Genomic DNA, 11,393 nt, shown 5'->3' on the forward strand with positions numbered 1-11,393 from the left:
GGTAATATGTACGCAGACCTTACCTCTACCCCGAGGGGCAGAGATGTTGTTTCCAGGAGACCCTCGACTCAAAGAGGCAACAAGAGACACTATATTAGTACTATCAATAGACTCATAATAAATAAATATGAGTCTAAGGAAATCAATAAATAATATTAAACCTAAATTAAAAAACCTTAACATATAAACTTATTGAAGCAATTTCTGAACCTAAGGAAAGTAAAAGAAAAGTACTAAAAAAATATTTATGTAACGTTAAAAAAAGAAGAGTTAGAGATATAGAGAATTTGCATTTCAATTACGAGATTCCTTGTCAAATATCAAAATTTTTGTACACTCTAAATAAACAGAAGTCGTTCATATGATTAAGAGATTATGCCACGGAAAAATATCTAAAGATTTGAAAAAATACTTTTTTTCTAAAAAAATTGAAGGGACGGCCCGCACTAGCCCGCGACTCTCTTAGGGGGCCGGCTTGCCCTAGCCCACCAAATTTAAAAGCCCACGAGGCTTATACTGGGCTAGCCCGTTTTGACAGCTCTATCAGGAAGTTGTATATAAAGCTAAGATGAGAGTTTCAAAATATACCATGGAATAGACTAATTCGTAATAATATGAGATGCCCAAAATGGATCTTTTTGATGAGAATGGTGGCCCATAGAAGGCTGTATACCAGAGATAGACAGGTGAAGTGGGGAGCAGCAGGTAATATTATATGTCTTTTATGTGATGTAGAAGCTGAATCTGTAATCCACTTGTTCTTCAAGTGCTCATTTTGCTACTTCAATATGGAATCAATTGCTTAGATAACATGGTATTGATAGACAGAAAATGAGGTGGGTGGATGAGTGATGAGCGCAAAACACAACATGAAATTGATATTCGCTAGCCAAAGACAATAGAGTATAAGTATCGTTTCCATATGAATTGGATTTAAATAATGTTCAAGTAATTTCTAGTTAAACGCTATTCAGGATGATTAACACTTTAATTGTAATAATATGAATTAAAATTAACTATTGAAATTAAAGCAATTAACAATTGATCACAGAGAACTAAAGAAAAAAACAATGGGTTATTATCAAGACGAAGAATAAGGGCTTTGACATGATAGGTGCAAGACTTCTATCCTTGATATGTCATTGTTATATTTCACTTTTGAGGTTCTATCGATTATCATGAATTCAATAGGTGATTAGCTTATACTTTCGATTCAGACTCATCTCTCGGTTAAATCTAAATCTTTCAAATAAACTAATGTGAAGTGCGTGAAACTTGCAAGAATATATTAGTAGGAATGATCTAAGAGAAACTTCTCGTGAATATTTCTCAATCTTAATTTAAACAGTAACTAAAAAAACTTTATCGATTATTTCAAAGAATCATCAAAATAAACTAAGGCATATGCTACAATAATATTCAATAAGATATTCCTTTTTTGATTAAACACTATAAAGAATAAAATCACAACTAATATTAAAGCTCCTCCAATAAATTTAAGCAATTAAACAATAGTCAGATCCATAAAGGCATAAACAACAATCAACTCACCAAATCATGTCAAACCCTAAGATTGACTACTCCATAAATATGGAAAAAGTCATCACAAAAAGAGTTAAAGAATAACAAAACTACAATCCATATTCGGGTATTGAATTCGTAGAAGAAAGATGAATTCTTGTGTCTTTAAGCCTCCAATGCTCTCCAAAAGCTCGTAAGTTCAAAAGTCCTCTAAAAATTATATTATTTATATCATGTAGGAACGGGGCCAGACGAAACTGTCCTTTCCAAGGCGAAGTAGGAAAATTGGACTGTAAAAATACACTAATGCATCGTGCCCTGCGTCGCACTAGTGAAAATTTTCAGAGAGCATATTTTTGTCAGACAAGCCATTTTGCACTACCGCGCGGCGCATCGCGGCGCCCCCATACGGTAGTATTTTCTCATAGTAATTTCTTTCGTACACTTTTTTGATCTCCAAACTTGGTCCTGTACCCCCCAACGCAATTCCAATTTAATTTCGTGGGCTTTTACTCAGACTTCAAAGCTTCAAATTGTTCGATTTAGCTCCACATCATCTTCTTAACTAGGAATCATGTCCTACAAGGCATAAAACACGTAATAAATGCAAATCACTACTATTTAAGCTCAATCACAAGTGAAACACAGTAATCAGAGTGCAAAATATGATTAAAGCGCGAATTTTTAGCCTACATTTAATGAGCAAGCTGTTGAAAAAATTAGATGATTATGGAGAACAAAAAGTTTAGCTTGAGGCGTGTTAAGGACACTGTCCTTAAGGATATTTCGCCAGCATCGTGATGAATTATATTATGCTTATCCCCCAGGATTCAATAAGATCTTCTAGTATAACTAGGAGCAGAAACAATAAAAACTTATGAGAAGAAAACCTAGCTCAGAAAAAAAGGAAAGAAAAGTTTTTAACTTTGTTCACTTTCCTTACAAAATGAAAACACAGAAATATATATAGTCCAAAATAAATGGACTATCTTTCATATAACGTCCAAGCTATAATGGCTTTTTCAAAATGGAATGACTGTTACAAACAAACTTTTTTATTAGAAAATTAAAACATTGTGCAACATTAATACAATTAAGACTAAATAGTCAGTTTGCTTTTGACTGAGTAACTCCAAAATGAAAAGCCATTAAGGCTTTAATAAACAAACGTAAAACCATTTAAGGCTACAAAATGTCTACAAATCTCATATATACAGGTATTCAAAATCAGTTTTACTATCTCAAAATTGTATTGTACAATATGTTACAAATAATAAGAGTAATTTGTATAATAAAGAGCAATTAATATTATATCAAGGAATGAACATAGACATTAATTTGAATATTTTTTTGAGATATTAAAAATATTAGTTTTAATAATCCCCCACATAGCTCAGAAAGAATATCATAATGAAACAAAAAAAATTCATGGGTTTTCACAAATGAGCATAACGCGTTGCATCTGGTGTCTCTAGGACTATAAACCAGACCTAGATAAAATAAAATTAAACTTACAGAACAATTGGTGAAGTTCAAAACTTCTATGAACCGAGAATTTTTTTGTAAGTTTAGTGTCTTATCTATCATATTATACCCCCACACATTTTGTTGTTTATCGCGTTTTTGCGCTATTAGGTCATGCGCCCGCCTGGTTTTCATGAGTGCTCCAGAAATTTCGCCACAAATTTCATAGGAGCGGCTCCACTCCACACTCATATAGGTACATTCATCAAGTGTATCTGCAGTGCAATACACCACCTACAAAAGGCTATGGATTATTGGATTAAGAGTTTAATCATTCAACCTCACATTCCTTGCAGCCTTGCACAATATATACACATACCATAGAAAGGGATATAATTTAATAGTGCACATTTGATTAACTAATGACTTGTTATTACCCATATGAACCTACTTCATGGGATCTCCAATGACATAGGTTGGGTTACCATCATAGTTGTTATAACTCAAATTGGCAAAAGTCCCATTCCCCCCGATGTTTCAGATATTAATTTTCTTCCCAGAGGTTTAGTTAGAGGATCGGCCAAATTCACTTCTGACTTCACATAATCTATGGAAATAATTCCATCTCTCAACATTTGCTTTATCACATTATTTCTCAATCAGATATGTCTACTCTTTCCATTAACGGATTTATTTTTGGCAATGGCTATTGTAGCTTGGCAATCACAATGCATTGACACAGAAGGTGTCGGTTTAATTCCTAGTGGAATACTTTCCAAAAGTGTCACGACCCTAAACCCGGACCCGGTCGTGATGGCGCCTCTCGTAAATACAAGGCTAGCCAACTAGTCCCAATTCAATTTTTAAAATAGTTAAACATTTATAAACAGTCTAAGCATGAGTAAATAAGCCAAAGACTAAGCAAAAGATTTTATAATGTGCGGAATACAACCCAAACACAGCCCGACATTGGAGTGTCACAAGTCACGAGCATCTACTAAGGTCTAAAATACAACTAAGTTCCGAAATAGGCTAAATACAGTCCAAGGACATCAAGAGGGAGAAAAGCAGTCGAACGCCGGAAGCTACCTTGCTAAACTCCGATGACTCTACCTCTGATCAGCCAATACCCGCTACCGGGTTCAGAAATACCTGAATCTGTACACTAGGTGCAGTGAGTAAAGTGAGTACTCCAACTTAGTGAGTAATAATCATAACTAAAGTCTGAATGGTAAAAAATCATAAAAAGTGCATCAACATGCTGTATAGAAGCAGTACAAAAATCAGTAAGAAAGAAATGAAGCTAAAAAATCTCTTAAAATATCTTAGCTCAGTTTAAACTTCTTTGAAAATGACTTTCTCAACAGTTACGCAAATGAATGCAAAACAGTTAGTGCAGATAAGCATAGAAAGCCGCCCCTCGGGCACAAATACACAATTAAACAGGTATATGACAGACAAATAAGAAAGATAAGCACATAAGGTTCGCCCCTCGGGCACAATGTCAATAATCCGCCCCTCAGGCAATATCTCAGAACAATACCAGCCCATCGGGCAATCACATAGAACAATACCAGCCCCTCGGGCTATATCTCACATCACAATGGGTACCCGCGCTCATTGGGGGTGTGCAGACTCCTGGAGGGGCCCTTTACAGCCCAAACGCAATATCAAGCCACCTCGTGGCATCATAAACAGGCTCTCGGCCTCATATCAATATCAAGCCACCACGTGGCGTACAATCTCAGGCCCTCGACCTCATAATCAATATCACTGTATCACCGCTACGGCGTGCAACCCGACCCAGAAGATATCCTCACAACACAGGCCCTCGATCTTACTCAGTCAAAAATCACATAAGCCCCCCGGGCAATAGTAAAACAGTGTTTCTAAGCCCAAAACATCATTTAAATATCATTTGAGTATTAAAACTATGAGCACGTGATTTTTGCCTCGCATGAACTACTCCTACAAAATCTCCAAAATTAGGATTTTTTTATTTGGTTTTTTGGAATTAATTGCTCAATTTTCGTGTTTGTTTACATTTTATGTGCATAATTAATTTTATTTAAATCATAAAAATAGAAAAATATCACGCACTACATTTAGGATTTGATTTTATATTTTTTAAGATTAATTAGTAAATTAGTTCGTTTTATAAAATATGAAAATTACAAGAATAGTTCATTTTTGCATTCTAACTCTTTAATTTTGAATGTTATAGTTTTTATTTAAATTTAGGATTTAATTAATTATTATAAATACTATGATGAGTGATTAATCTAATTGGGTAGGTTAATTTAGTGTAAAAAAAATTCATTTAGGTTTTATTTTAATTTGAAAAGAAAAAGAATTTGAAATTGAAAAGAAAAAGGAAAGAATCTGAATAAGAAGTATGTTTGGGCCATTTTTATTTAAAATTCCCCAGGCCCAAATGATTATGCCCGTTACCCATCCAAATTCCGGCCCAAACCCACGTCTCAACCCGGTCCGGTCACCCCTTCATCCGAAACGACGCCGTTTGATTACCCTTTGATCACGGCCGTTGGATCTCTTTAATCTAACGGTCCGGAACTGGGTGCCTATTAATATATATATGTCCAAACGCCCGTACCCCCCCTCTCGTTTCATTTCCTTCACCGCACCCTTCTCCGGAGACCCTTACCCAAAACCCTAACGCCGCCCCGAAATTCCACCGCCTCAGGACGGCGACACCGGTCCCAATCAATACCAGATCAACACCCCAGACTCTCCTTCACATCCCCGTTCCGAATTCTCACTTCTTTTCTTCCGAATCTGTCCGTAACGCCTCGAATCTTGATTTAAAAGGGAAACCCTAGCGCCACCCTTATTCTCTCCGGTGGCGGCGCCACCTCTGTTCGGCCTCAAATTAACACCCTGCAACTCCCATGACCCCCTCACACCAAGTACGTAACCCTTTTCCCTCAAATCACCCCAGAACTCTTCGAATTTTAAATCAAAGGTTTGAACCCTAAAATCCCAAACCCAAATCAGTTGAGTTTAACGAAGGTTTAAGGCCGAAATTGGTTTTATTCGTGTGTTTTCGTTTGAGAACACACGATTAAGGCCCATTTCGTTCAAAAATCGAAGTGTCCTTTGAAGATTTTCAAGACTTTGTCCACCTGGTTTAGGTATTTTTCAGTTATTTTCCTTTCTTTCATTTTTCTTCCATTCCTTCTTTTGTTCGTTTAAGTTCTAGTCTCCATCTCCTCTTATTTTGTCTCTTCTATTTTGTCTCCATTTTTAATTATTTCTGTTTATGTGTGTTAAAGTCGAGTTTGTTCATGCATGTCGTTTTAATTTCTGTGTTTCTTTGTGTTACTTCATTTTTTTTGGTTTATAAAGAAAAGAAGTTCGATTTTTCTCTTGGGCAATTCTGCCTAGCCTAATGAATCTATACGGGCTTCGAAGTCAGAAACCCAGGAAAGAGATTCAATCTAGTCTGGCAGGCCTAGGCTTTTGAATTGAATAATTGGGTCAATTTGATCCATGTTCTGTCTCGGTTCTTAAGGTAAAAAACAAGGGGTTTAAGGGTTAGTTTAGAAAATTTAGGCTAGGGAATCTTGTATAACTGACTGGGGAAACTTCTAGGAAGGTGGGTTTGGGGCTGTTTTCAAAATCTGATTTTTAAATTAGGGATTGAATAGCAAAAATAAAAATTTGAAAAGGGGCAAAGGGCAATAAGCTGGCCTATTTCTGCTGCCCTAAAAGCTTGCCTATAAAGGCACTCTTTCTTTAATAGCAAGGCAGATTCAGAAGGAAGAGAGATAAAAAAAATACTGAAAACTTGAGAAATGGCTGGGGTCTAAAAGCCTAAGAAGAATACTGAATTTACTGCACTATTTTGGTCCAAAACTGCTTCAATTATGCTAAAACCTTCATGGTAGATCTGAATATTTAAGCTTTTCATAGAATGGTTTTCATATGGGGTTTTCTACTATTTGAAAGAAGTTGAATTTGGTCTGAAGTTGTTGTTTCACCACTGTTACATGGCCGTTTTATGCTATTGCTGCTTCCGCTGAACTCATGCCTTGTTTTCTGATTTATCTTGCTATCTTCAGGTACACATTCCTGAATTTTACCTAATGTGAAGCTTAATTTGAAGAATGAAATGGAAGAACAGGGTTTAAAGCATAGTATCAGCTTTTATTTGTGCTTCAACTGTATCTCTTATTGATTTTGTGTTTTAGTGGTGGGGTTTTTATCACTGTACATTATTATGGGACTGTTAAGGTTCTACAGTAAAAGAATTAGTCAAGTCACATGTATTTTAGCTTTTCTTTAGTTTTGGCTGAAACAAGTGATCATGTTTGGTGATGATTTCATGTTGAACTAGCTATCATGACAAGTATAGGTTAGGGAAAAAATGAATAATGTGCAGTCTGCTATTTAAAAGCATTGTGATTTGCTGTTTTTACTTAAAATTGTCTGGTCCGGTAATGTGTGATTATAAACTCATGTTGAGAATAATTTGAGTTGCCTATTAGTCTTGTTTAAAGTTTGGCATAAATCAATTCAGTGTTTGATATCTTGTGAAATGGGAGGTTTAAACCTATTAGTTTGAAAATGTTGTTGAGAATCTTGGTGTGACTTTTGGGGATCCAAGTAATTCACATGCTAATTTTCTGGATTGGTTATTGTTAGTATTGAGAAGAGCTCAATTGATTTGAGTTTCTTAAGCAGTAGTTAGTGCAAAATCGTGTGAAAAGGAAAAAGGGAAGAGTGGTCTAAAATGTCACTTTAAGAATAGAGGCAGGTACCGACTTACTCTTAGTGTGTTTTTGAGCATTTTAGACTTTCAGAATGTTCAGCTAATTGATGCATGCTTAAATAGTCAGAATTCAGAAATGAAATAGAATATTAGTTCAATTTCATGTCTCATGTAGTTTGTTGTTTGATTTGCATTCAATCGATTTTGTATAATTATTGGTTCTGAAGATGGGGCTTAAAGCTGGCCCAGTTATGGACGTTCAACATCTGATCCAGTTTGCATGTTTTATGCCTTGGGACGTCCTTGGCCTCGCCAGAAATTGGGCTCATTCTGGGCCCAAGCCTGAGGGCATTTGTCCCTATGTCATTTACCTTTTTGCTTGAGCCTGTTGCACTTCATCAGATTTAGTTTTTTTTTTTAGTTTATTTGCTTCATTGTGGAGGCAATTTCCTTTTAGTTAATTTATGGTTTAATACAGTGCATGTTAGTCGCTACATAGCTTGAATAATTAATTAGAATTCCATTAAGCCTTCCTCAATTAATTAGACTCTTAAAATCGGGTTTGAGGTGTGTCGTGCCAAATAAAATCTCAAAACGCATAGCCCTCATTTCATTTAATTTTAATCCTTAGAATTCGAGGTGTACCATTTAGCAAATTTCCATGGCCCTCGCAAAGTTAAAACGCGTAGCTGCTTTAAGCGCGTTATTTTAATAATTTTATCTTCCTAAACTCGGGTGTGCATTTTATGTGACCCAAATCCAAATCTTTACAACGTTGAATAAAAATGTATTTCGGATTGCGGGTGCATTTCATGTGGCATGATCCAAAGACATGTTTTGAACGACGTTAAATTTTCTTTAAAATAATCAAAAGCGGTTAATAAATTTTAAATTATACCATAGGCTAAAACATGTATTAAAATCAGATAATAAGCCAATTATGATAGTTTAAGCGACCGTTCTAGAACCACGGAATCCGGGGGTGCCTAACACCTTTCCTTAGGTTAACAGAATTCCTTATTAGAATTTCTTGTTCGCAGACTTCAAAAAGGAAAGTCGAATTTTCCTCGATTTGGGATTTTAAAATAAACCGGTGACTTGGGACACCCGAAAACAAACCATCCCAAGTGGAGACTCTGAATAAAAATGAATAAATAATCCTATTTCGAATAATGTCACTTAAATTGGAAAAACTCCCTTATATATACCTTCGGGTGTGTAAAAAAGGAGGTGTGATAGCTCTGGCGACTTGGCTGTGGATCCAAACCCAGAACTTCGGTTCAGGGTTTAAGAATTCAAGCTTAGGATAGCTGTTATGATTGGCTTTATCTGTTATTTGATTTTCCTACATGTTTGAGCCTAATGTGCTAAATGCTTTTACCGCTTTGATATTCTGTGAACTGTATATAAACTGCTACGAAACCCTTCCTCTCTCTGAGTCTTCTAAATCATGGAGAAGGGTGCACTTCGTGTGGCTTCTCTTCTGTCTAGAGTCTTTTCCTATTTTAGAACGAGGTTCAGATAAGTTGCTAAGCTAGTGAAGCTTCTATATTCCCGGTACGCTGCCCCCCCTCGGCTCGAGTTGTCCGCTCGGGTAAGCCAGGTCTAGCACAATAAACCCAGGTTTTAAACCTAGTATAACAAAGCCTCATGCCAGATCCCTAGTAGGAACATTTGTTTGCATCACGTGCATTTGACCTTGGAGACTCAACATAGGGGTTGGGTCTGTCTAGGACAGGTGTACCCGAAATGAAAAGACCATCCTAATGCATCTTATTTGCTAATAGTGCATTTATTTGCTTCGGATTTGCATGTTGACCGGCTTATGAATAATAGGAGAAAAGTTGGGAAAAAGAAACTCAATGTGAGGGCTCGGAGAGATAATTACTTGTTTTGAAAAATCAGTGTCCAAAATATGCTGAAACTCTACCGAAAATTTTCTGTTTTAAGGATAGTTGGTTTGTTTTTGTCCAATCTGCCCGAACTACGTTAGTTTGATTCTCACCGGATGTGAGATACGTAGGCAACCCTCATCGAGTCTAACTTTCCTTTTTGCAAAAATAGCCCAAAAACCACAAAATTTTAATTTTTGTCACAAATAAGTCAGGTGATGTCGTTCTTGTTTAAAATAAGCCGAATGTCCCCAAAAGGGAGTCGGAAGGCTATTTTTGCAAGAATAGCCACCTTGGTTCATTTTTAACGGTTAGTAGGCACAACCTTAAAATCTTCCTCCCCGAAGTGCTGAAAGGCCGTATCTGCAAAACCATGTTTTATTCTTGAAGCAAAACTTTGAAAATGGTGTTACTCTTTTGGGTCAAAATGAGTTATTAAATCACCTTAATAAATATGCAGGATGAGCACAAGCGAAATTGAACCCTTCACAGTCCTTGATGAGATCCCCTTAAAGCTCCACATGTGGTGGAATGATCTAGGAAAAGGCAGTAGAGAAACAATGGTAAGCGTTCTAGGAGGCCTTGTCGAACTATTGAACGTCAAGCCAAGGTCGAACATAGTTGAAGCTTTAATACTTTTTTGGGACCCGACTCGCAATGTGTTCCGTTTCTCTGACTTTGAGCTCATACCCACATTGGAGGAAGTTGCAGGTTATGCGGGTCTCAATGGAAACCTTAGAAGTCGATATCCATTGTCACCAAGACCGATATCTCCCCATAAATTTCTAGATTTGTTGAGTATTAGTCGGGATGTTCACGACAGAAACTTATCTGAAGGGTATTGCACGCTCCAGTTCTTATATTATCGATATGGTAACCCAAGAGATTTTGAGGAGCCAAACACTGGTCTAACCCATGCAGGAAATAAAGACAAATGGGAAGCAAGGCGGGGTTTAGATTTTATGGTAGCCTTCTTGGGTGTTGTAGTTTGTCCGCGAAAAGACGGTAACATAAAGATAGGTCTCGTGAGAATGATCGATGTTGCAATCAAGAATACCAATAGCACTGTGGTTCCTCTGATCGTGTCTGAAATATACCGAGCCTTGACTATCTGTCGGGAAGGGGGAAGTTCTTCCAAGGCTGCAATCTGTTACTACAGCTGTGGATACAAGAACATCTCTGCCACCGGGTTGGGTATATGAATTACGGTTTGACCGGTTTGAGCTGTATTGAAGAATTTGAATGCCGAGTGGCAGGTATTGAATTCCCCGAGGGTACTAAAGCTTGGCTTGCATGTTTGAGATCCTTGACTGCTGATAAAATTGAGTGGGCATTCGGATGGCTTCCTGCCACCGAAGCAGTGTACATGTCAGCTGAAGTGTGTTATCTCCTCTTGATGGGTATCCAAAGCATCCAGCCTTATGCTCCCAATAGGGTTTTTTGCCAGTTAGGAAGATTTTAAACCGTCCCTAATGATGAAGATTTGAGCAAACATGTCATTGAATTGGGCCCGAAAGCCGCATTTACAGAAGGGAAAATTCGTCAAATATGGAATGAATGTAGATTTCTTGAACCTAAGACCATGGCGCGAGATCTAGCCAGAGGCGAAGTGGACCCTAAGTATATTGTCTGGTTTGGCAAAAGATTCCATATTCCTAAAAGGCCCGCAAAGAGACCCCATGTTCAACAGTTCACCAATGGGGCGCAAGTGCAATGGGACTGGTTGACCAAAGAAAACGAGTACAGGGCCAGAATAAGCCAGTTGGAAAGGCGAGTCATAGAGC

Source organism: Nicotiana tabacum, chromosome 11 (genome assembly GCF_000715075.1).
Source record: "Nicotiana tabacum cultivar K326 chromosome 11, ASM71507v2, whole genome shotgun sequence".
Lineage (NCBI taxonomy): Eukaryota > Viridiplantae > Streptophyta > Magnoliopsida > Solanales > Solanaceae > Nicotiana > Nicotiana tabacum.